Source organism: Camelus bactrianus, chromosome X (genome assembly GCF_048773025.1).
Source record: "Camelus bactrianus isolate YW-2024 breed Bactrian camel chromosome X, ASM4877302v1, whole genome shotgun sequence".
Classification (NCBI taxonomy): Eukaryota; Metazoa; Chordata; class Mammalia; order Artiodactyla; family Camelidae; genus Camelus; species Camelus bactrianus.
In genome coordinates this window covers 49,292,343-49,320,017 of record NC_133575.1, presented here as the reverse complement: position 1 = coordinate 49,320,017, position 27,675 = coordinate 49,292,343, and positions in this window count along the sequence as shown.

Here is a 27,675-nt window from a genome sequence, read left to right as displayed (position 1 = left end):
ATGCTAATTTCTGAGAGATAATTGTGTGTGAAAGCCGCCCTTCAAGTTACTTGTTGGGAACACAAGATTCTTTTCAGCTGGATAGTGCACTACTTACATATATGCGGTGAGGAACATGCTCCAACCCGGTTTTACCTTGAAAACTGCAGGATCTTCAAACCAGCACTAGGAAACAGTCTGAGAAACCAGAGTAGTGTTGCCCTGCAACCCGTTTCCCTTGTGCTATTTGAACGAATATCTCCCCACATGCTCAGTTCTGAGAGATAAGTGTGTGTGAAAGCCGTCCTTTACCTAGCTTGAATGAACAGAATGGTTCTTTTCAGGTGGAATCTGCACTGCATACATATATATTGGGAGGTACAATCTCCAACTCGGGTTTAAAGTAAAAACTGTAGGAACTTCAAACCGGCCCTAGGAAACACACCTAAAAAGCAGATTAAGTGTTGCTCCAGCATCCCGTTCCCCTTGTGCTACTGGAACCAACGTCTCTCCATATGCTCAGTTCAGAGATATAATTGAGTGTGGAAGCCGTCCTTCAAATGGCTTGTTGGGAACAAAATGATTCTTTTCAGTTAGAATCTGCACTAGATAAATATATATGGGGAGGTACTAGCTAAACCTCGGGATTACGGTGTAAACTGCAGGAAATTCAAACCGGCATTAGGATACAGATTGAGAAACTTGAGTACGTGTTACAACTGCAAACTGTTCCCTTTGTGTTTGTTGAACGAACATCTCTCCACATGCTCATTTCGGAGAGATAACTGTGTGTGGAAGCCGTGCTTCAATTAGCTTGTTGGGAACACAAAGTTTCTTTTCATTTGGAAACTGCACTACATACATATATATGGGCTGGTACAAGCTCCAACTCGGTATTACACTGAAAGCTGCAGGAACGTCAAACCGGCACTAGGAAACAGCCTGAGAAACCAGAGTAAGTGATTCTCCTGCAACCCGTTCCATTTGTGCTATTTGAATGAATGTCTCTCTACATGCTCATTTCTGAGGGAAAGTGTGTGTGAAAGCCGTCCTTCACATAGCTTAAAGGGAACGGAATGTATCTCTTCAGTTGGAAACTGCACTACATACATAAAAATGGGGAGGTAATAGATCCAACACGCTTTTACAAAGCAAACTGTAGGAACTTCAAACAGGCACTAGGAATCAGACTGAGAAACCTGTGTAAGTGTTTCCCCTGCAACCCGTTCCCTTTGAGCTAGTTGAACGAACGTCTCTCCACATGCTCATTTCTGAGATAAAATTGTGTGTGAAAGCCGTCCTTCACCTTACTTGTTGGGAACACAGGTTTCTTATCAGCTGGAAAGTGCACTACATACATATATATGGGGATGTACTGCTCAACCTCGGGTTTTCAGTTAAAATTGCAGGAACTTGCAAGGGCATTAGGAAACAGACTGAGAATCCAGAAGAATTGTTTTTCCTGGAACGCGTTTCCATTGAGCTAGATGATCGAAGGTCTCTCTAAATGCTCAGGTCTGACAGATAAGTGTGTGTTAAAGGCGTTCTTCTCCTTGCTTGTCGGGAACACAAAGTTTCTTTTCAGTTGGAATCTGCAATACATACATATTTATAGGGAGGTACTAGATAAAACTCGGGTTTACAGTGAAAACTGCAGGAACTTCAAACCGGCATTATGAACAGAGACAGAAAACAGAGTAAGAGTTTATCCTGCAACACGTTCCATTTGTGCTAGTTGAACGAACGTCCCTCCACATGCTCATTTTTGAGAGATAAGTGTGTCTGAAAGCCACCCTTGAACTTTCTTGTTGGGAACACAAGTTTATTTTCAGCTGGAAAGTACACTACATACATATATGGTGAGGTAATAGCTCCAAAGCAGTTTTCTGTGAAAACTGCAGGAATTTCAAACCAGCACTAGGAAAACGACTGAGAAAACTGTGTAAGGGTTTCTCCTGAAAACCGGTCCCTTAGAGCTAGTTGAATGATCGTCTCTCCCGATGCTCTTTGCTGAGAGATAAATGTGTGTGAAATCCGACTTCAGCTTACTTGTTGGGAACACAAGATTCTTTTCAGCTGGATAGTGCACTACATACATATTTATGGTGAGGTATTAGCTCCAACACGGTTTTATAGTGAAAACTGCAGGATCTTCAAAACAGCACTAGGAATCAGTCTGAGAGACCAGAGTGTTTCTACTGCAAAACCACTCACTTTGTGCTAGTTGAACGACAGTCTATCCACATGCTTAATTTTGAGAGTTAAGTGTGTGTGAAAGCTGCCCTTCACCTAGCTTGTAGGGAACAAATAGTTACTTTCGAGTTGGAAAGTGCGCTACTTTCATATATAAGGGGAGGTACTAGCTCCAACTCGGGTTTAAATTGAAAACTGTAGAAACATCAAAACGGCTCTAGGAAACATGCTGCACACCAGAGTAGTGTTGCTCCTGCAACCCGTTTCCCTTGTGCTATTTGATCGAATATCTCTCCACATGCTCAGTTGTGATAGATAAGTGTGTGTGAAAGCTGTCCTTTACCTAGCTTGTAGGGAAAACAAGGTTTCTTTTCAGGTGGAATCTGCACTGCATACATATATATTGGGAGGTAAAATCTCCAACTCGTGTTTAAAGTATAAACTGTAGGAAATTCAAACCGGCACTAGGAAACACACCTATAAAGCAGATTAAGTGTTGCTCCTACATCCCGTTCCCCTTGTGCTACTGGAACGAACGTATCTCCATATGCTCAGTTCAGAGATATAGTTGTGTGTGGAAGTACTTTACCTGGCTTGTTGGGAACACAATGTTTCTTTTCAGTTAGAATCTGCACTAAATACATATATATGGGGAGGCACTAGCTAAACCTCGGGATTACGGGATAAACTGCATGAAATTCAAACCGGCATTAGTATACAGATTGAGAAAACTGAGTACGTGTTAAAATTGTAACCTGTTCCCTTTGTGTTTGTTGAACGAACGTCTCTCCACATGCTCATTTCGGAGAGATAACTGTGTGTGGAAGCCGTGCATAAATTAGCTTCTTGGGAACACAAAGTTTCTTTTCAGTTGGAAACTGCACTACATACATATATATGGGATGGTACTAGCTCCAACTCGGTATTACTCTGAAAGCTGCAGGAACTTCAAACCGGCATTAGGAAACACCTGAGAAACCAGAGTAAGTGATTCTCCTGCAACCCGTTCCATTTGTGGTATTTGAACGAATGTCTCTCTACATGCTCATTTCTGAGAGAAATGTGTGTGTGAAAGCCGTCCTTCACCTAGCTTGATGGGAACGGAAAGTATCTCTTCAGTTGGAAAAAGCACTACATACATAAATATGGGGAGGTAATGGATCCAACACGGTTTTACAGTGCAAACTGTAGGAACATCCAAAAGGCACTAAGAATCAGACTGAGAAACCTGTGTAATTGTTTCCCCTGCAACCCGTTCCCTTTGAGCTAGTTGGACGAACGTCTCTCCACATGCTCATTTCTGAGAGAAAAGTGTGTGTGAAAGCCGTCCTTCACCTTACTTGAGGGAAAACAAGTTTCTTATCAGCTGGAAAGTGCACTACATACATATATATGGGGATGTACTACTCAACCTCGGGTTTTCAGTGAAAACTGCAGGAACTTGCACGGGCACTAGGAAACAGACTGAGAATCCAGAAGAAGTGTTTTTCCTGGAACGCGTTTCCATTGTGCTAGTTGATCGAAGGTCTCTCTAAATGCTCAGTTCTGACAAATAAGAGTGGGTTAAAGGCGTGCTTTTCCTACCTTGTCGAGAACACAAAGTGTCTTTTCAGTTGGAATCTGCACTACATACATATTTATAGGGAGGTACTAGATAAAACTCGGGTTTACAGTGAAAACTGCAGGAACTTCAAACCGGCATTATGAACAGAGACAGAAACCAGAGTAAGAGTTTATCCTGCAACCCATTCCATTTGTGCTAGTTGAACGAACGTCCCTCCACATGCTCATTTCTGAGAGATAAGTGTGTGTGAAAGACGCCCTTCAACTTTCTTGTTGGGAACACAAGTTTCTTTTCAGCTGGATAGTGCACTACATACATATATACGGTGAGGAACATGCTCCAAACCGGTTTTACAGTTAAAACTGCAGGATCTTCAAACCAGCACTAGGAAACAGTCTGAGAAACCAGAGTAAGTGTTTCTCCTGCAAAACCGCTCACTTTGTGCAAGTTGAATAATAGTCTCTCCACATGCTAAGTTTTGAGAGATAAGTTTGGGTGAAAGCCGCCCTTCACCTAACTTGTTGGGAACACATAGTTTCTTTCGAGTTGGAAAGTGCGCTACATTCATATATATGGGGAGGTACTAGCTCCAACTCGGGTTTAAATTGAAAATTGTGGGAACATCAAAACGGCACTAGGAAACAGCCTGAGAAACCAGAGTAAGTGATTCTCCTGCAACCCGTTCCATTTGTGCTATTTGAATGAATGTCTCTCTACATGCTCATTTCTGAGGGAAAGTGTGTGTGAAAGCCTTCCTTCACATAGCTTAAAGGGAACGGAAAGTATCTCTTCAGTTGGAAACTGCACTACATACATAAAAATGGGGAGGTAATAGATCCAACACGCTTTTACAAAGCAAACTGTAGGAACTTCAAACAGGCACTAGGAATCAGACTGAGAAACCTGTGTAAGTGTTTCCCCTGCAACCCGTTCCCTTTGAGCTAGTTGAACGAACGTCTCTCCACATGCTCATTTCTGAGAGAAAATTGTGTGTGAAAGCCGTCCTTCACCTTACTTGTTGGGAACACAGGTTTCTTATCAGCTGGAAAGTGCACTACATACATATATATGGGGATGTACTGCTCAACCTCGGGTTTTCAGTGAAAATTGCAGGAACTTGCACGGGCATTAGGAAACAGACTGAGAATCCAGAAGAAGTGTTTTTCCTGGAACGCGTTTCCATTGAGCTAGATGATCGAAGGTCTCTCTAAATGCTCAGGTCTGACAGATAAGTGTGTGTTAAAGGCGTGCTTCTCCTAGCTTTTTGGGAACACAAAGTTTACTTTAAGTTGGAATCTGCAGTACATACATATTTATAGGGTGGTACTAGCTCCAAATCGGGTTTAGAGTGAAAACTGCAGGTTCTTCAAACCGGCATTATGAACAGAGGGAGAAAGCAGAGTAAGAGTTTATCCTTCAACACGTTCCATTTGTGCTAGTTGAACGAACGTCTCTCCACATGCTCAGTTCTGAGAGTTAAATGTGTGTGAAAGCAGTCCTTCAACTTTATTGATGGGAACACAAGTTTCTTTTCAACTGGGTAGTGCACTACATACATATATATGGTGAGGTACAAGCTCCAACACGGTTTTACAGTGAAAACTGCAGGATCTTCAAACCAGCACTAGGAAACATTCTGAGAAACCAGAGTAATGTTTCTACTGCAAAACCGCTCACTTTGTTCTAGTTGAACGACAGTCTCTCCACATGTTTAATTTTGTGAGATAAGTGTGTGTGAAAGCCGTCCTTCACCTAGCTTGTTGGGAGCACATAGTTTCTTTCGAGTTGGAAAGTGTGCTACATTCATATATATGGGGAGGTACTAGCTCCAACTTGGGTTTAAATTGAAAACTGTAGGAACATCAAAACGGATCTAGGAAACAGTCTGCAATCCAGAGTAATGTTGCTCCTGCAACCCGTTTCCCTTGTGTTATTTGAACGAATATCTCTCCACATGCTCAGTTCTGAGAGATAAGTGTGTGTGAAAGACGTCCTTTACCTAGCTGGTATGGAACACAAGTTACTTTTCAGCTGGAATGTGCACTACATACATATATATGGGGATGTACTGCTCAACCTCGGGTTTTCAGTGAAAACTGCAGGAAATTGCACGGGCACTAGGAAACAGACGGAGAATCTAGAAGAAGTGTTTTTCCTGGAACGCGTTTCCATTGTGCTAGTTGATCCATGGTCTCTATAAATGCTCAGTTCTGACAGATAAGTGTGTGTTAAAGGCGTGCTTCCACTAGCTTGTCGGGAACACAAAGTTTCTTTTCCGTTGGAATCTGTATTACATACATATTTATAGGGAGGTATTAGCTCCAACTCGGGTTTACAATGAAAACTGCAGGAACTTCAAACCGGCATTATGAACAGAGATAGAAACCAGAGTAAGAGTTTATCCTGCAACCCGTTCCATGTGTGCTACTTGAACGAACGTCTCTCCACATGCTCAGTACTGAGAGATAAGAGTGTGTGAAAGCCGTCCTTCACCTAGCTTGTTGGGAACACAAAGTTTCGTTTCAGTTGGAAACTGCACTGCATACATATATATGGGGAGGTACGAGCTCCAAATCGTGTTTACTGTGAAAACTGCAGGATCTTCGACCCGGCCCTAGGAAACATTTTGTGAAACCAGAGTAAGTGATTCTCCTGGAACCCGTTCCACTTATGTTAGTTGAACGAACGTCTCTCCACATGCTAATTTCTGAGATATAAGTGTGTGGGAAAGCCGCCCTTCAAATTTCGTGTTGGGAACACAAGTTTCTTTTCAACTGGAATTTGCACTACATACATATATGTTGAGGTAATAGCTCCAAAGCTGTTTTCTGTGAAAACTGCAGGAATTTCAAACCAGCACTAGGAAAACTACTGAGAAACCTGTGTAAGGGTTTTTCCTGCAAACCGGTCTCTTAGAGCTAGTTGAATGAACGTCTCTCCAGATGCTCATTTCTGAGAGATAAATGTGTGTGGAAGCCGCCCTTCAACTTACTTTTTGGGAACACAAGTTTCTTTTCAGCTGGAAAGTGCAGTACATACATATATGTTGAGGTAACAGCTCCAAAGCAGTTTTCTGGGTAAACTGCAGGAATTTCAAACCAGCACTTGGAAAACGACTGAGAAACAAGAGTAAGTGTTTCTCCTGCAAAACCGCTCACTTTGTGCTAGTTGAACGACAGTCTCTCCAAATGCTCAATTCTGAGAGATAAGTGTGTGTGAAAGCCGTCCTTCACATAGCTTGTAGGGAACACAAGGTTTCTTTTCAGGTGGAATCTGCACGACATACATATTTATAGGGAGGTACTAGCTCCAACTCGGATTTACAGTGCAAACTGTAGGATCTTCCAACAGGCACTAGGAATCAGACTGAGAAACCTGTGTAATTATTTCCCCTGCAAACCTTTCCCTTTGAGCTAGTTGAACGAACGTCTCTCCACATGCTGATTTCTGAGATATAACTGTGTGTGGTAGCCGTGCTTCAATTAGCTTGTTGGGAACACAGAGTTTCTTTTCATTTAGAAACTGCACAATATACATATATATAGGGAGGTATTAGTTGCGACTCGTGTTTACAGTGAAAACTTCAGGAACTTGAAACCGGCACTAGGAAACAGCCTGAGAGACCAGAGTAAGTGTTTCTCCTGCAACCCGTTCCCATTGTGCTATTTCACCGAACGTCTCTCCACATGTTCGTTTCTGAGAAATATGTGTGTGTGAAAGCTGTACTTCACATAACTTATTGGGAAAACAACGTTAAATTTCAGTTGGAAACTGCACTATATACATATATATTGGGAGGCGCTAGCTCCAAATGTGTTTTACTGTAAAAACTGCAGGAACTTCAAACCGGAACTAAGAAACAGAATGAGAAATCAGAGTAAGTGATCCTCCTGCAACCCGTTCCCATTGTTCTAGTTGAAAGAACGTATCTCTATATACTCAGCTCTGACAGAAAAGTGTGTGTTAAAGGCGTGCTTCACCTAGCTAATTGGGAAAACAAAGTTTCTTTTCATTAGGTATCTGCATTTCATACACATATATTGGGTGGTACAAACTCGAATTTGTGTTTAAAGTGAAAACCGCAGGAAATTCAAACCGGAACTAGGAACATAGAGAGAAGCCAGAGTAAGAGTTTATCCTGCAAACCGTTCAACTTTTGCTAGTTGAACGAACGTCTCTACTCATGCTCTGTTCTCAAAGGTAAGTGTGTGTGAAAGCCGTCCTTCACCTAGCTTGTTGGGAACATATTCTTTCTTTTCAGTTGGAAAGTACACTACTCTCATGTATATGGGGAGGTACTAGCTCCAACTCGGGTTTAAATTGAAAACTCTAGGAATTTCAAACTGGCACTAGGAAACACAATGAGAAACCAGAGTGAGCGTTTATCCTGCAAACCGTTCCCCTTGTGCTATTTGAAAGAACGTCTCTTCACATGCTCATTTCTGACATATAATTGTTTGTGAAAGCCTTCCTTTACCTAGCTTGTATGGAACAAAAGGTTTCTTTTCAGTTGGAATCTGCACTGCATAAATATTTAAGGGTAGGTACTAAATCCATCTCGAGTTTATGGTTAAAACTGCAGGAACTTCAAACCGGCCCTAGGAAACAGAGTGAGAAACAAGAGTACGAGATTCTCCTGCAACCAGTTCCACTTCTGTTAGTTGAAAGAAAGTCTCTCTACCTTCTCACTTCTGAGAGATAAGTGTGAGTGAAAGCCGTTCTTCACCTAACTTGATGGGAACACAAAGTTTCCTTTCAGTTGAAAACTGCAATACATATATATATATGGGGAACTAATAGCTCCAACTCGGTTTTAGAGTGAAAAATGCACGAACATCAAACGGCACTAGGAAACAGACTGAGAAAACTTTTTAAGTGTTTCTCCTGCAACCCGTTCCCTTTGAGCTAGTTGAACGAATGTCTCTCCACATGCTCATTTCTGAGAGAAAACAGTGTGTGAAAGCTGCCTTTCACCTTCCTTGTAGGGAACACAAAGATTCTTTTCAGTTGGAATCTGCACTACATACATATATATGGGGAGGTACTAGCTACATCTCGGGTTTACGGTGTAAACTGCAGGAACTTCATACTGGCAATAGGATACACAGTGAGAAATCAGAGTAAGTGTTACAACTGCAAACTATTCCCTTTGTGTTTGTTGAACGAACGTCTCTCCACATGCTCATTCCGGAGAGATAACTGTGTTTGGAAGCCGTGCTTCAATTAGCTTGTTGGGAACACATGGGTTCTTTTCAGTTGGAAACTGCACTACATACATATATATGGGGAGGTACTAGCTCCAAATCGTGTTTACAGTGAAAACTGCAAGATCTTAAAACCGGCACTAGGAACCAGTTTGTGAAACCAGAGTAAGTGATTCTCCTGCAACCCGTTCCATTTGTGTTAGTTGAACGAACATCTCTCCACATGCTCATTTCTGAGTGAAAAATGTGTGTGAAAACCGTCCTTCACCTAGCTTGATGAGAACAGAAAGAATCTCTTCAGTTTGTAACTGCACTACATACATAAATATGGGGAGGTAATAGATCCAACTCGGTTTTACAGTGAAAACTGTAGGAACTTCCAACAGCCACTAGGAAACAAACAGAGAAACCTGTGTAAGTGTTTCCCCTGCAACCCTTTCCCTTTGTGCTAGTTGAACGAACGTCTCTCCACATGCTCATTTCTGAGAGAAATTGTGTGTTAAAGCAATCCTTCACCTTACTTGTTGGGAACACAAGTTTCTTATAGCTGGAAAGTGCACTACATACATATATATGGGGATGTACTAGCTCCACCTCAGGTTTTCAATGAAAATTGCAGGAATTTGAACGGGCACTAGGAAACAGACTGAGAATCCAGAAGAAGTGTTTTCCCTGCAACACGTTTCCATTTTGCTAGTATATCGAACGTCTCTCTACATGCTCAATTCTGAATGATAAGTGTGTGTTAAAGGCGTGCTTCACCTAGCTTGTTGGGAACACAAAGTTTTTTTTCACTTTTATTCTGCACTACATACATATATATAGGGAGTTACTAGCTCCAACTCGGGTTTACAGTGATTCTGCAGAAACTTTTAACCGGCACTAGGAACAAAGATAGAAAAAGGAATAAGAGATTCCTCTGCAAACCGATCCCCTTGTGCTTGTTGAACAAACGTCTCTACACATGCTCAGTTCTGACAGATAAGTGTGTGTGAAAACGAACTTCCGATAACTTGTTGGGAACACAGAGATTCTATTAAGTTGGACACAGCAATACATACATATATATGGGGAGGTACAAGCTACAACTGGGATTTAGATTGAAATCTGTAGGAACTTCAAACCGGCACTAAGAAACAGCCTGAGAAACCAGAGTAAGTGATTCTCCTGCAACCCGTTCCATTTGTGGTATTTGAACGAATGTCTCTCCACATGCTCATTTCTGAGAGATAACTGTGTGTGAAAGCCGCCTTCACCTTACTTGTTGGGAACACAAGTTTCTTATCAGCTGGAAAGTGCACTACATACATACATATGGGGATGTACTGCTCAACCTCGGGTTTTCTGTGAAAACTGCAGGAACTTGAACGGGCACTAAGAAAAAGACTGAGAATCCAGAAGAAGTATTTTTCCTGGAATGCGTTTCCATTGTGCTAGTTGATCGAAGGTCTCTCTAAATGCTCAGTTCTGACAGATAAGTGTGTGTTAAAAGCGTGCTTCTCCTTGCTTGTCGGGAACACAAAGTTTCTTTTCAGTAGGAATCTGCAATACATACATAATTATAGGGAGGTACTAGCTCCAACTCGGGTTTACAGTGAAAACTGCAGGAACTTCAAACCGGCATTATGAACAGAGAGAGAAACCAGAGTAAGTGATTCTTCTGCAACCCGTTCCATTTGTGTTAGTTGAACGAACGTCTCTCCACATGCTAATTTCTGTGAGATAAGTGTGTGTGAAAGTCGCCCTTCAAATTTCTTGTTGGGAACACAAGTTACTTTTCAGCTGGAAAGTGGACTACGTACATATATTTTGAGGTAATAGCTCCAAAGCAGTTTTCTGTGAAAACTGCTGGAATTTCAAACCAGCACCAGGAAAACGACTGAGAAACCTGTGTAAGTGTTTCTCCTGCAAACCGTTCCCTTAGATCTAGTGAACGAACGTCTCTCCAGATGCTCATTTCTGACAGATAATTGTGTGTGAAAGCCGCCCTTCAAGTTACTTGTTGGGAACACAAGTTTATTTTTATCTGGATAGTGCACTACATACATATACATGGGTAGGTATTAGCTCCAACACGGTTTTACAGTGAAAACTACAGGATCTTCAAACCAGCACTAGGAAAGAGTCTGAGAAACCAGAGTAAGTGTTTCTCCTGCAAAACCGCTCACATTGTGCTTGTTGAATGACAGTCTCTCCACATGCTCAGTTTTGAGAGATAAGTGTGGGTGAAAGCCGTCCTTCATATAGCTTGTTGGGAACAAATAGTTTCTTTCGAGTTGGAAAGAGCGCTACATTCATATATATGGGGAGGTACTAGTTCCAACTCGGGTTTAAATTGAAAACTGTAGGAACATCTAAATGGCTCTAGGAAACAGACTGCACACCAGAGTAGTGTTGCTCCTGCAACCCATTTCACTTGTGCTATTTGAACGAATATCTCTCCACATGTTCAGTTCTGAGAGATAAGTGTGTGTGAAAGCCGTACTTTACCTAGCTTGTAGGGAACACCAGGTTTCTTTTCAGGTGGATTCTGCACTGCATATATATATATTGGGAGGTACTATCTCCAACTCGTGTTTAAAGTAAAAAATGTAGGAACTTCAAACCGGCATTGGAAACACACCTAAATAGCAGATTAAGGGTTGCTCCAGCATCCCGATCCCCTTGAGCTACTGAAACGAACGTCTCTACATATGCTCAGTTCAGACATATATTTGAGATTGGAAGCCGTACTTCACCTAGCTTATTGGGAACACAATGATTCTTTTCAGTTAGAATCTGCACTACATACATATATATTGGGAGGTACTAGCTTAACCTCGGGTTTACGTTGTAAACTGCAGGAAATTCAAACCGGCATTAGGATACAGATTGAGAAACCTGAGTACGTGTTACAACTGCAAACTGTTCCCTTTGTGTCTGTTGAACGAACGTCTCTCCACATGCTCATTTCTGAGAGAAAAGTGTGTGTGAAAGCCTTCCTTCACCTTACTTATTGGGAACACAAGTTTCTTATCAGCTGGAAAGTGCACTACATACATATATATGGGGATGTACTGCTCAACCTTGGGTTTTCAGTGAAAACTACAGGAATTGCACGGAAACTAGGAAACAGACTGAGAATCCAGAAGAAGTGTTTTCCCTGGAACGCGATTCCATTTTGCTATCTGATCGAAGGTCTCTCTAAATGCTCAGTTCTGACAGATAATTGTGTGTTTAAGGCGTGCTTCTCCTAGCTTTTGGGAACACAAATTTTCTTTTCATTTGGAATCTGCACTACATATATATTTATAGGGTGGTACTAGCCCCAAATTGGGTTTACAGTGAAAACTGCAGGAACTTCAAACCGGCATTATGAACAGAGAGAGAAACCAGAGTAAGAGTTTATCCTTCAACCCGTTCCATTTGTGCTAGTTGAACGAACGTCTCTCCACATGCTCAGTTCTGAGAGATAAGTGTGTGTGAAAGCAGTCCTTCAACTTTATTGATGGGAACACAAGTTTCTTTTCAGCTGGATAGTGCACTACATACATATATATGGTGAGGTACAAGCTCCAACACGGTTTTACAGTGAAAACTGCAGGATCTTCAAACCAGCACTAGGAAACATTCTGAGAAACCAGAGGAAATGTTTCCACTGCAAAACCGCTCACTTTGTTCTAGTTGAACGACAGTCTCTCAAAATGCTTAATTTTGTGAGATAAGTGTGTGTGAAAGCCGTCCTTCACCTAGCTTGTTGGGAACACATAGTTTCTTTCGAGTTGGAAAGTGTGCTACATTCATATATATGGGGAGGTACTAGCTCCAACTCGGGTTTAAATTGAAATCTGTAGGAACATCAAAACGGATCTAGGAAACAGACTGCAATCCAGAGTAATGTTGCTCCTGCAACCCGTTTCCCTTGTGCTATTTGAACGAATATTCCTCCACATGCTCAGTTCTGAGAGATAAGTGTGTGTGAAAGCCGTCCTTTACATAGCTTGTAGGGAAAACAAGTTACTTTTCAGCTGGAAAGTGCACTACATACATATATATGGGGATGTACTGCTCAACCTCGGGTTTTCAGTGAAAACTGCAGGAACTTGCACGGGCACTAGCAAACAGACTGAGAATCTAGAAGAAGTGTTTTTCCTGGAACGCGTTTCCATTGTGCTAGTTGATCCAAGGTCTCTCTAAATGCTCAGTTCTGACAGATAAGTGTGTGTTAAAGGCGTGCTTCCACTAGCTTGTCGGGAACACAAAGTTTCTTTTCCGTTGGAATCTGCACTACATACATATTTATAGGGAGGTACTAGCTCCAACTCGTGTTTACAGTAAAAAATGCAGGAACTTCGAAGCGGCACTAGGAAAGAGTTTGTGAAACCAGAGTAAGTGATTCTCCTGAAACCCGTTCCATTTATGTTAGTTGAACGAACGTCTCCCCACATGCTAATTTCTGAGAGAGAATTGTGGGGGAAAGCCGCCCTTCAACTTTCTTGTTGGGAACACATGTTTCTTTTCAACTGGAAAGTGCACTACATACATATATGTTGAGGTAATAGCTCCAAAGCAGTTTTCTGTGAAAACTGAAGGAATTTCAAACCAGCATTTGGAAAAAGACTGAGAAACCTGTGTAAGTGTTTCTCCTGCAAACCGGTCTCTTAGAGCTAGTTGAATGTACGTCTCTCCAGATGCTCATTTCTGAGAGATAAATGTGTGTGTAAGCCGCCCTTCAACTTACTTTTTAGGAACACAAGTTTCTTTTCAGCTGGTAAGTGCAGTACATACATATAAGTTGAGGTAATAGCTCCAAAGCAGTTTTCTGGGAAAACTGCAGGAATTTCAAACCAGCACTTGGAAAATGACTGAGAAACAAGAGTAAGTGTTTCTCCTGCAAAACCGCTCACTTTGTGCTAGTTGAACGACAGTCTCTCCAAATGCTCAATTCTGAGAGATAAGTGAGTGTGAAATCCGTCCTTCACATAGCTTGTAGGGAACACAAGGTTTCTTTTCAGGTGGAATCTGCACGACATACATATTTATAGGGAGGTACGAGCTCCAACTCGGATTTACAGTGCAAATTGTAGGAACTTCCAACAGGCACTTGGAATCAGACTGAGAAACCTGTGTAATTATTTCCCCTGCAACCCTTTCCCTTTGAGCTAGTTGAACGAACGTCTCTCCACATGCTGATTTCTGAGATATAACTGTGTGTGGTAGCCGTGCTTCAATTAGCTTGTTGGGAACACAGAGTTTCTTTTCATTTAGAAACTGCACAATATATATATATATAGGGAGGTACTAGTTGCGACTCGTGTTTACAGTGAAAACTGCAGGAACTTGAAACCGGCACTAGGAATCAGCATGAGAGACCAGAGTAAATGTTTCTCCTGCAACCCGTTCCCATTGTGCTATTTCACCGAACGTCTCTACACATGTTCGTTTCTGAGAAATATGTGTGTGAAAGCCGTACTTCACCTAAATTATTGGGAAAACAACGTTAAATTTCAGTTGGAAACTGCACTATATACATATATATTGGGAGGCGCTAGCTCCAAATGTGTTTTACTGTAAAAACTGCAGGAACTTCAAACCGGAACTAAGAAACAGAATGAGAAATCAGAGTAAGTGATTCTCCTGCAACCCGTTCCCATTGTTCTAGCTGAAAGAACGTATCTCTATATACTAAGCTCTGACAGAAAAGTGTGTGTTAAAGGCGTGCTTCACCTAGCTAATTGGGAAAACAAAGTTTCTTTTCATTAGGAATCTGCACTACATACATATATATAGGGTGGTACAAGCTCGAATTTGTGTTTAAAGTGAAAACTGCAGGAAATTCAAACCGGAACTAGGAACATAAAGAGAAGCCAGAGTAAGAGTTTATCCTGCAAACCTTTCACCTTGTGCTAGTTGAACGAACGTCTCTACACATGCTCAGTTCTGAAAGATAAGTGTGTGTGAAAGCCGTCCTTCACCTAGCTTGTTGGGAACATATTCTTTCTTTTCAGTTGGAAAGTACACTACTCTCATGTATATGGGGAGGTACTAGTTCCAACTCGGGTTTAAATTGAAAACTCTAGAAACTTCAAACTGGCACTAGGAAACACAATGAGAAACCAGAGTGAGCGTTTATCCTGCAAACCGCTCCCCTTGTGCTATTTGAACGAACGTCTCTCCACATGCTCATTTCTGACATATAATTGTTTGTGAAAGCCTTCCTTTACCTAGCTTGTAAGGAACACAAGGTTTCTTTTCAGTTGGAATCTGCACTGCATAAATATTTAAGGGTAGGTACTAAATCCATCTCGAGTTTATGGTTAAAATTGCAGGAATTTAAACCGGCCCTAGGAAACAGAGTGAGAAACAAGAGTACGAGATTCTCCTGCAACCAGTTCCACTTCTGTTAGTTGAAAGAAAGTCTCTCTACCTTCTAACTTCTGAGAGATAAATGTGAGTGAAAGCCGTTCTTCACCTAACTTGATGGGAACACAAAGTTTCCTTTCAGTTGAAAACTGCAATACATATATATATATGGGGATCTAATAGCTCCAACTCGGTTTTAGAGTGAAAAATGCACGAACATCAACCGGCACTAGGAAACAGACTGAGAAAACTGTTTAAATGTTTCTCCTGCAACCCGTTCCCTTTGAGCTAGTTGAACGAATGTCTCTCCACATGCTCATTTCTGAGAGAAAACAGTGTGTGAAAGCTGCCTTTCACCTTCCTTGTAGGGAACACAAAGATTCTTTTCAGTTGGAATCTGCACTACATACATATATATGGGGAGGTACTAGCTACATCTCGGGTTTATGGTGTAAACTGCAGGAACTTAATACCGGCAATAGGATACAGAGTGAGAAATCAGAGTACGTGTTACAACTGCAACCTGTTCCCTTTGTGTTAGTTGAACGAACGTCTCTCCACATGATCATTTCGGAGAGATAACTGTGTTTGGAAGCCGTGCTTCAATTAGCTTGTTGGGAACACATGGTTTCTTTTCACTTGGGAACTGCACTACATACATATATATGGGGAGGTACTAGCTCCAAATCGGGTTTACAGTGAAAACTGCAGGATCTCAAACCGGCACTAGGAAACAGTTTGTGAATCCAGAGTAAGTGATTCTCCTGCAACCCGTTCCATTTCTGTTAGTTGAACGAACATCTCCCCACATGCTCATTTCTGAGTGAAAAATGTGTGTGAAAACCGTCCTTCACCTAGCTTGATGAGAACAGAAAGAATCTCTTCAGTTTGTAACTGCACTACACACATACATATGGGGAGGTAATAGATCCAACTCGGTTTTACAGTGAAAACTGTAGGAACTTCCAACAGCCACTAGGAAACAAACAGAGAAACCTGTGTAAGTGTTTCCCCTGCAACCCTTTCCCTTTGTGCTAGTTGAACGAACGTCTCTCCACATGCTCATTTCTGAGAGAAATTGTGTGTTAAAGCATTCCTTCACCTTACTTGTTGGGAACACAAGTTTCTTATAGCTGGAAAGTGCACTACATACATATATATGGGGATGTACTAGCTCCACCTCGGGTTTTCAATGAAAATTGCAGGAACTTGAACGGGCACTAAGAAACAGACTGAGAATCCAGAAGAAGTGTTTTTCCTGCAACACGTTTCCATTTTGCTAGTATATCGAACGTCTCTCTACATGCTCAATTCTGAATGATAAGTGTGTGTTAAAGGCGTGCTTCACCTAGCTTGTTGGGAACACAAAGTTTCTTTTCACATTTAATCTGCACTACATACATATATATAGGGAGTTACTAGCTCCAACTCGGGTTTACAGTGATTCTACAGAAACTTCTAACCGGCACTAGGAACAAAGATAGAAAATGGAATAAGAGATTCCTCTGCAAACCGATCCCCTTGTGCTTGTTGAACAAACGTCTCTACACATGCTCAGTTCTGACAGATATGTGTGTGTGAAAACGAACTTCCGATAACTTGTTGGGAACACAGAGATTCTATTAAGTTGGACAATGCAATACACACATATATATGGGGAGGTACAAGCTACAACTGGGTTTTACATTGAAAACTGTAGGAACTTCAAACCGGCACTAGGAAACAGTCTGAGAAACCAGAGTAAGTGATTCTCCTGCAACCCGTTCCATTTGTGGTATTTGAACGAATGTCTCTCCACATGCTCATTTCTGAGAGATAACTGTGTGTGAAAGCCGCCCTTCACCTTACTTGTTGGGAACACAAGTTTCTTATCAGCTGGAAAGTGCACTACATACATACATATGGGGATGTACTGCTCAACCTCGGGTTTTCTGTGAAAACTGCAGGAACTTGAACGGGCACTAAAAAAAAGACTGAGAATCCAGAAGAAATATTTTTCCTGGAACGCGTTTCCATTGTGCTAGTTGATCGAAGGTCTCTCTAAATGCTCAGTTCTGACAGATAAGTGTGTGTTAAAGGCGTTCTTCTCCTTGATTGTCGGGAACACAAAGTTTCTTTTCAGTTGGAATCTGCAATACATACATATTTATAGGGAGGTACTAGATCCAACTCGGGTTTACAGTGAAAACTGCAGGAACTTCAAACCGGCATTATGAACAGAGAGAGAAACCAGAGTAAGTGATTCTCCTGCAACCCGTTCCATTTGTGTTAGTTGAACGAACATCTCTCCACATGCTCATTTCTGAGTGAAAAAAGTGTGTGAAAACCGTCCTTCACCTAGCTTGATGAGAACAGAAAGAATCTCTTCAGTTTGAAACTGCACTACACACATAAATATGGGGAGGTAATAGATCCAACTCGGTTTTACACTGAAAACTGTAGGAACTTCCAACAGCCACTAGGAAACAAACAGAGAATCCTGTGTAAGTGTTTCCCCTGCTAACCTGTCCCTTTGTGCTAGTTGAACGAACGTCTCTCCACATGCTCATTTCTGAGAGAAATTGTGTGTTAAAGCATTCCTTCACCTTACTTGTTGGGAACACAAGTTTCTTATAGCTGGAAAGTGCACTACATACATATATATGTGGATGTACTAGCTCCACCTCGGGTTTTCAATGAAAATTGCAGGAACTTGAACGGGCACTAAGAAACAGACTGAGAATCCAGAAGAAGTGTTTTTCCTGCAACACGTTTCCATTTTGCTAGTATATCGAACGTCTCTCTACATGCTCAATTCTGAATGATAAGTGTGTGTTAAAGGCGTGCTTCACCTACCTTGTTGGGAACACAAAGTTTCTTTTCACTTTTAATCTGCACTACATACATATATATAGGGAGTTACTAGCTCCAACTCGGGTTTACAGTGAAAACTGCAGGAACTTCAAACCGGCATTATGAACAGAGAGAGAAACCAGAGTAAGTGATTCTCCTGCAACCCGTTCCATTTGTGTTAGTTGAACGAACATCTCTCCACATGCTCATTTCTGAGTGAAAAAAGTGTGTGAAAACCGTCCTTCACCTAGCTTGATGAGAACAGAAAGAATCTCTTCAGTTTCAAACTGCACTACACACATAAATATGGGGAGGTAATAGATCCAACTCGGTTTTACACTGAAAACTGTAGGAACTTCCAACAGCCACTAGGAAACAAACAGAGAATCCTGTGTAAGTGTTTCCCCTGCTAACCTGTCCCTTTGTGCTAGTTGAATGAACGTCTCTCCACATGCTCATTTCTGAGAGAAATTGTGTGTTAAAGCATTCCTTCACCTTACTTGTTGGGAACACAAGTTTCTTATAGCTGGAAAGTGCACTACATACATATATATGTGGATGTACTAGCTCCACCTCGGGTTTTCAATGAAAATTGCAGGAACTTGAACGGGCACTAAGAAACAGACTGAGAATCCAGAAGAAGTGTTTTTCCTGCAACACGTTTCCATTTTGCTAGTATATCGAACGTCTCTCTACATGCTCAATTCTGAATGATAAGTGTGTGTTAAAGGCGTGCTTCACCTACCTTGTTGGGAACACAAAGTTTCTTTTCACTTTTAATCTGCACTACATACATATATATAGGGAGTTACTAGCTCCAACTCGGGTTTACAGTGAAAACTGCAGGAACTTCAAACCGGCATTATGAACAGAGAGAGAAACCAGAGTAAGTGATTCTCCTGCAACCCGTTCCATTTGTGTTAGTTGAACCAACGTCTCTCCACATGCTATTTTCTGAGAAATAAGTGTGTCTGAAAGCCGCCCTTCAACTTTCTTGTTGGGAACACAAGTTTCTTTTCAGCTGGAATGTGGACTACATATATATATGGTGAGGTAATAGATCCAAAGCAGTTTTCTGTGAAAACTGCAGGAATTTCAAACCAGCACTTGGAAAAAGACTGAGAAAGCTGTGTAAAAGTTTCTCCTGCAAACCGGGCCCTTAGAGCTAGTTGAATGAACGTCTCTACAGATGCTCATTTCTGAGAGATAAGTGTGTGTGAAAGACCCCCTTCAACTTACTTGTTGGGAACAAAAGTTTCTTTTCAGCAGGAAAGTGCACTACATACATATATATGGTGAGGTTCTAGCTCCAACACGGTTTAACAGTGAAAATTGCAGGATCGTCAAACCAGCACTAGGAAACAGACTGAGAAACTAGAGTAGTGTTCTCCTGCAACCCGTTTCCCTTGTGCTATTGGAACGAATATCTCTCCACATGCTCAGTTTTGAGAGATAAGTGTGAGTGAAAGCCGTCCTTCACCTAGCTTGATGGGAACGGAAAGTATCTCTTCAGTTTGAAACTGCACTACATACATAAATATGGGGAGGTAATAGATCCAACACGGTTTTACAGTGCAAACTGTTTGAACTTCCAACAGGAACTAGGAATCATGCTGAGAATCCTGTGTAAGTGTTTCACCTGCAACCGGTTCCCTTTGAGCTAGTTGAACGAACGTCTCTCCACATGCTCATTTCTGAGAGAAAAGTGTGTGTGAAAGCCGTCCTTCACCTTACTTTTTGGGAACACAAGTTTCTTATCAGCTGGAAAGTGCACTACATACATATATATGGGTATGTACTGCTCAAACTCGGGTTTTCAGTGAAAACTACAGGAAATTGCACGGGAACTAGGAAACAGACTGAGAATCCAGAAGAAGTGTTTTCCCTGGAACGCGATTCCATTTTGCTATCTGATCGATGGTCTCTATAAATGCTCAGTTCTGACAGATAAGTGTGTGTTAAAGGCGTGATTCTTCTAGCTTGTTGGGAACACAAAGTTTCTTTTCAGTTGGGATCTGCACTACATACATATTTATAGGGAGGTACTAGCTCCAAATCGGGTTTACAGTGAAAACTGCAGGAACTTCAAACCGGCATTATGAACAGAGAGAGAAACCAGAGTAAGAGTTTATCCTTCAACCCGTTCCATTTGTGCTAGTTGAACGAACGTCTCTCCACATGCTCAGTTCTGAGAGATAAGTGTGTGTGAAAGCAGTCCTTCAACTTTATTGATGGGAGCACAAGTTTCTTTTCAGCTGGATAGTGCACAACATACATATATATGGTGAGGTACAAGCTCCAACACGGTTTTACAGTGAAAACTGCAGGATCTTCAAACCAGCACTAGGAAACATTTTGAGAAACCAGAGTAAATGTTTCTACTGCAAAACCGCTCACTTTGTTCTAGTTGAATGACAGTCTCTCCACATGCTTAATTTTGTGAGATAAGTGTGTGTGAAAGCCGTCCTTCACCTAGCTTGTTGGGAACACATAGTTTCTTTCGAGTTGGAAAGTGTGCTACATTCATATATATGGGGAGGTACTAGCTCCAACTCGTGTTTTTATCGAAAACTGTAGGAACATCAAAACGGCTCTAGGAAACAGACTGCAAACCAGAGTAATGTTGCTCCTGCAACCCGTTTCCCTTGTGCTATTTGAATGAATATCTCTCCACATGCTCAGTTCTGAGAGATAAGTGTGTGTGAAAGCCGTCCTTTACCTAGCTTGTAGGGAACACAAGTTACTTTTCAGCTGGAAAGTGCACTACATACATATATATAGGGATGTACTGCTCATCCTCGGGTTTTCAGTGAAAACTGCAGGAACTTGCACGGGCACTAAGAAACAGACTGAGAATCTTGAAGGAGTGTTTTTCCTGGAACGCGTTTCCATTGTGCTAGTTGATCGAAGGTCTCTCTAAATGCTCACTTCTGACAGATGAGTGTCTGTTAAAGGCGTGCTTCCACTACCTTGTCGGAACACAAAGTTTCTTTACATTTGGAATCTGCACTACATACATATTTATAGGGAGGCTCTAGCTCCAACTCGGGTTTACAGTGAAAACTGCAGGAACTTCAAACCGGCATTATGAACAGAGAGAGAAACTAGAGTAAGAGTTTATCCTGCAACCCGTTCCATGTGTACTACTTGAACGAACGTCTCTCCACATGCTCCGTTCTGAGAGGTAAGAGTCTGTGAAAGCCGTCCTTCACCTAGCTTGTTGGGAACACAAAGTTTCGTTTCAGTTGGTAACTGCACTGCATACATATATATGGGGAGGTACTAGCACCAAATCGTGTTTACAGTGAAAACTGTAGGAACTTCGAACCGGCACCAGGAAACATTTTGTGAAACCAGAGTAAGTGATTCTCCTGCAACCCGTTCCACTTATGTTAGTTGAACGATCGTCTCTCCACATGCTAATTTCTGAGAGATAAGTGTGTGGGAAAGCCGCCCTTCAACTTTCTTGTTGGGAACACAAGATTCTTTTCAACTGGAAAGTGCACTACATACATATATGTTGAGGTAATAGCTCCAAAGCAGTTTTCTGTGAAAACTGAAAGAATTTCAAACCAGCACTAGGAAAACGACTGAGAAACCTGTGTAAGGGTTTTTCCTGCAAACCGGTCTCTTAGAGCTAGTTGAGTGAACGTCTCTCCAGATGTTCATTTCTGAGAGATAAATGTGTGTGAAAGCCTTCCTTCAACTTACTTTTTGGGAACACAAGTTTCTTTTCAGCTGGAAAGTGCACTACATACATATATGGTGAGGTAATAGCTCCAAAGCAATTTTCTGGGAATACAGCAGGAATTTCAAACCAGCATTTGGAAAACGACTGAGAAACAAGAGTAAGTGTTTCTCCTGCAAAACCGCTCACTTTGTGCTAGTTGAACGACAGTCTCTCCAAATGCTCAATTCTGAGAGATAAGTGTGTGTGAAAGCCGTCCTTCACCTAGCTTGTAAGGAACACAAGGTTTCTTTTCAGTTGGTATCTGCACGACATACATATTTATAGGGAGGTACTAGCTCCAACTCGGGATTACAGTGCAAACTGTAGGAACTTCCAACAGGCACTAGGAATCAGACTGAGAATCCTATGTAAGTGTTTCCCCTGCAACCCGTTCCCTTTGAGCTAGTTGAACGAACGACTCTCCACATGCTGATACCTGAGATATAACTGTGTGTGATAGCCGTGCTTCAATTAGCTTGTTGGGAACACAGAATTTCTTTTCAGTTAGAAACTGCACAATATACATATATATAGGGAGGTACTAGTTGCAACTCGTGTTTACAGTGAAAACTACAGGAACTTGAAACCGGTACTAGGAATCAGCCTGAGAGACCAGAGTAAGTGTTTCTCCTGCAACCCGTTCCCATTGTGCTATTTCACCGAAAGTCTCTCCACATGTTCGTTTCTGAGAAATATGTGTGTGTGAAAGCCGTACTTCACCTAACTTGTTGGGAAAACAACGTTAAATTTCAGTTGGAAACTGCACTATATACATATATTGTGGGAGGCGCTAGCTCCAAATGTGTTTTACTGTAAAAACAGCAGGAACTTGAAACAGGAACTAAGAAACAGACTGAGAAATCAGAGTAAGTGATTCTCCTGCAAACCGTTCCCATTGTTCTAGCTGAAAGAACGTATCTCTATATACTAAGCTCTGACAGAAAATTGTGTGTTAAAGGCGTGCTTCACCTAGTTAATTGGGAAAGCAAAGTTTCTTTTCATTAGGAATCTGCACTTCATATATATATATAGGGTGGTACAAGCTCGAATTTGTGTTTAAAGTGAAAACTGCAGGAAATTCAAACCGGAACTAGGAACATAAAGAGAAGCCAGAGTAAGAGTTTATCCTGCAAACCTTTCACCTTGTGCTAGTTGAACGAACGTCTCTACACATGCTCAGTTCTGAAAGATAAGTGTGTGTGAAAGCCGTCCTTCACCTAGCTTGTTGGGAACATATTCTTTCTTTTCAGTTGGAAAGTACACTACTCTCATGTATATGGGGAGGTACTAGTTCCAACTCGGGTTTAAATTGAAAACTCTAGAAACTTCAAACTGGCACTAGGAAACACAATGAGAAACCAGAGTGAGCGTTTATCCTGCAAACCGCTCCCCTTGTGCTATTTGAACGAACGTCTCTCCACATGCTCATTTCTGACATATAATTGTTTGTGAAAGCCTTCCTTTACCTAGCTTGTAAGGAACACAAGGTTTCTTTTCAGTTGGAATCTGCACTGCATAAATATTTAAGGGTAGGTACTAAATCCATCTCGAGTTTATGGTTAAAATTGCAGGAATTTAAACCGGCCCTAGGAAACAGAGTGAGAAACAAGAGTACGAGATTCTCCTGCAACCAGTTCCACTTCTGTTAGTTGAAAGAAAGTCTCTCTACCTTCTAACTTCTGAGAGATAAATGTGAGTGAAAGCCGTTCTTCACCTAACTTGATGGGAACACAAAGTTTCCTTTCAGTTGAAAACTGCAATACATATATATATATGGGGATCTAATAGCTCCAACTCGGTTTTAGAGTGAAAAATGCACGAACATCAACCGGCAATAGGAAACAGACTGAGAAAACTGTTTAAGTGTTTCTCCTGCAACCCGTTCCCTTTGAGATAGTTGAACGAATGTCTCTCCACATGCTCATTTCTGAGAGAAAACAGTGTGTGAAAGCTGCCTTTCACCTTCCTTGTAGGGAACACAAAGATTCTTTTCAGTTGGAATCTGCACTACATACATATATATGGGGAGGTACTAGCTACATCTCGGGTTTATGGTGTAAACTGCAGGAACTTAATACCGGCAATAGGATACAGAGTGAGAAATCAGAGTACGTGTTACAACTGCAACCTGTTCCCTTTGTGTTAGTTGAACGAACGTCTCTCCACATGATCATTTCGGAGAGATAACTGTGTTTGGAAGCCGTGCTTCAATTAGCTTGTTGGGAACACATGGTTTCTTTTCACTTGGGAACTGCACTACATACATATATATGGGGAGGTACTAGCTCCAAATCGGGTTTACAGTGAAAACTGCAGGATCTCAAACCGGCACTAGGAAACAGTTTGTGAATCCAGAGTAAGTGATTCTCCTGCAACCCGTTCCATTTGTGTTAGTTGAACGAACATCTCCCCACATGCTCATTTCTGAGTGAAAAATGTGTGTGAAAACCGTCCTTCACCTAGCTTGATGAGAACAGAAAGAATCTCTTCAGTTTGTAACTGCACTACACACATACATATGGGGAGGTAATAGATCCAACTCGGTTTTACAGTGAAAACTGTAGGAACTTCCAACAGCCACTAGGAAACAAACAGAGAAACCTGTGTAAGTGTTTCCCCTGCAACCCTTTCCCTTTGTGCTAGTTGAACGAACGTCTCTCCACATGCTCATTTCTGAGAGAAATTGTGTGTTAAAGCATTCCTTCACCTTACTTGTTGGGAACACAAGTTTCTTATAGCTGGAAAGTGCACTACATACATATATATGGGGATGTACTAGCTCCACCTCGGGTTTTCAATGAAAATTGCAGGAACTTGAACGGGCACTAAGAAACAGACTGAGAATCCAGAAGAAGTGTTTTTCCTGCAACACGTTTCCATTTTGCTAGTATATCGAACGTCTCTCTACATGCTCAATTCTGAATGATAAGTGTGTGTTAAAGGCGTGCTTCACCTAGCTTGTTGGGAACACAAAGTTTCTTTTCACATTTAATCTGCACTACATACATATATATAGGGAGTTACTAGCTCCAACTCGGGTTTACAGTGATTCTACAGAAACTTCTAACCGGCACTAGGAACAAAGATAGAAAATGGAATAAGAGATTCCTCTGCAAACCGATCCCCTTGTGCTTGTTGAACAAACGTCTCTACACATGCTCAGTTCTGACAGATATGTGTGTGTGAAAACGAACTTCCGATAACTTGTTGGGAACACAGAGATTCTATTAAGTTGGACAATGCAATACACACATATATATGGGGAGGTACAAGCTACAACTGGGTTTTACATTGAAAACTGTAGGAACTTCAAACCGGCACTAGGAAACAGTCTGAGAAACCAGAGTAAGTGATTCTCCTGCAACCCGTTCCATTTGTGGTATTTGAACGAATGTCTCTCCACATGCTCATTTCTGAGAGATAACTGTGTGTGAAAGCCGCCCTTCACCTTACTTGTTGGGAACACAAGTTTCTTATCAGCTGGAAAGTGCACTACATACATACATATGGGGATGTACTGCTCAACCTCGGGTTTTCTGTGAAAACTGCAGGAACTTGAACGGGCACTAAAAAAAAGACTGAGAATCCAGAAGAAATATTTTTCCTGGAACGCGTTTCCATTGTGCTAGTTGATCGAAGGTCTCTCTAAATGCTCAGTTCTGACAGATAAGTGTGTGTTAAAGGCGTTCTTCTCCTTGATTGTCGGGAACACAAAGTTTCTTTTCAGTTGGAATCTGCAATACATACATATTTATAGGGAGGTACTAGATCCAACTCGGGTTTACAGTGAAAACTGCAGGAACTTCAAACCGGCATTATGAACAGAGAGAGAAACCAGAGTAAGTGATTCTCCTGCAACCCGTTCCATTTGTGTTAGTTGAACGAACATCTCTCCACATGCTCATTTCTGAGTGAAAAAAGTGTGTGAAAACCGTCCTTCACCTAGCTTGATGAGAACAGAAAGAATCTCTTCAGTTTGAAACTGCACTACACACATAAATATGGGGAGGTAATAGATCCAACTCGGTTTTACACTGAAAACTGTAGGAACTTCCAACAGCCACTAGGAAACAAACAGAGAATCCTGTGTAAGTGTTTCCCCTGCTAACCTGTCCCTTTGTGCTAGTTGAACGAACGTCTCTCCACATGCTCATTTCTGAGAGAAATTGTGTGTTAAAGCATTCCTTCACCTTACTTGTTGGGAACACAAGTTTCTTATAGCTGGAAAGTGCACTACATACATATATATGTGGATGTACTAGCTCCACCTCGGGTTTTCAATGAAAATTGCAGGAACTTGAACGGGCACTAAGAAACAGACTGAGAATCCAGAAGAAGTGTTTTTCCTGCAACACGTTTCCATTTTGCTAGTATATCGAACGTCTCTCTACATGCTCAATTCTGAATGATAAGTGTGTGTTAAAGGCGTGCTTCACCTACCTTGTTGGGAACACAAAGTTTCTTTTCACTTTTAATCTGCACTACATACATATATATAGGGAGTTACTAGCTCCAACTCGGGTTTACAGTGAAAACTGCAGGAACTTCAAACCGGCATTATGAACAGAGAGAGAAACCAGAGTAAGTGATTCTCCTGCAACCCGTTCCATTTGTGTTAGTTGAACGAACATCTCTCCACATGCTCATTTCTGAGTGAAAAAAGTGTGTGAAAACCGTCCTTCACCTAGCTTGATGAGAACAGAAAGAATCTCTTCAGTTTGAAACTGCACTACACACATAAATATGGGGAGGTAATAGATCCAACTCGGTTTTACACTGAAAACTGTAGGAACTTCCAACAGCCACTAGGAAACAAACAGAGAATCCTGTGTAAGTGTTTCCCCTGCTAACCTGTCCCTTTGTGCTAGTTGAACGAACGTCTCTCCACATGCTCATTTCTGAGAGAAATTGTGTGTTAAAGCATTCCTTCACCTTACTTGTTGGGAACACAAGTTTCTTATAGCTGGAAAGTGCACTACATACATATATATGTGGATGTACTAGCTCCACCTCGGGTTTTCAATGAAAATTGCAGGAACTTGAACGGGCACTAAGAAACAGACTGAGAATCCAGAAGAAGTGTTTTTCCTGCAACACGTTTCCATTTTGCTAGTATATCGAACGTCTCTCTACATGCTCAATTCTGAATGATAAGTGTGTGTTAAAGGCGTGCTTCACCTACCTTGTTGGGAACACAAAGTTTCTTTTCACTTTTAATCTGCACTACATACATATATATAGGGAGTTACTAGCTCCAACTCGGGTTTACAGTGAAAACTGCAGGAACTTCAAACCGGCATTATGAACAGAGAGAGAAACCAGAGTAAGTGATTCTCCTGCAACCCGTTCCATTTGTGTTAGTTGAACGAACGTCTCTCCACATGCTATTTTCTGAGAAATAAGTGTGTCTGAAAGCCGCCCTTCAACTTTCTTGTTGGGAACACAAGTTTCTTTTCAGCTGGAATGTGGACTACATATATATATGGTGAGGTAATAGATCCAAAGCAGTTTTCTGTGAAAACTGCAGGAATTTCAAACCAGCACTTGGAAAAAGACTGAGAAAGCTGTGTAAAAGTTTCTCCTGCAAACCGGGCCCTTAGAGCTAGTTGAATGAACGTCTCTACAGATGCTCATTTCTGAGAGATAAGTGTGTGTGAAAGACCCCCTTCAACTTACTTGTTGGGAACAAAAGTTTCTTTTCAGCAGGAAAGTGCACTACATACATATATATGGTGAGGTTCTAGCTCCAACACGGTTTAACAGTGAAAATTGCAGGATCGTCAAACCAGCACTAGGAAACAGACTGAGAAACTAGAGTAGTGTTCTCCTGC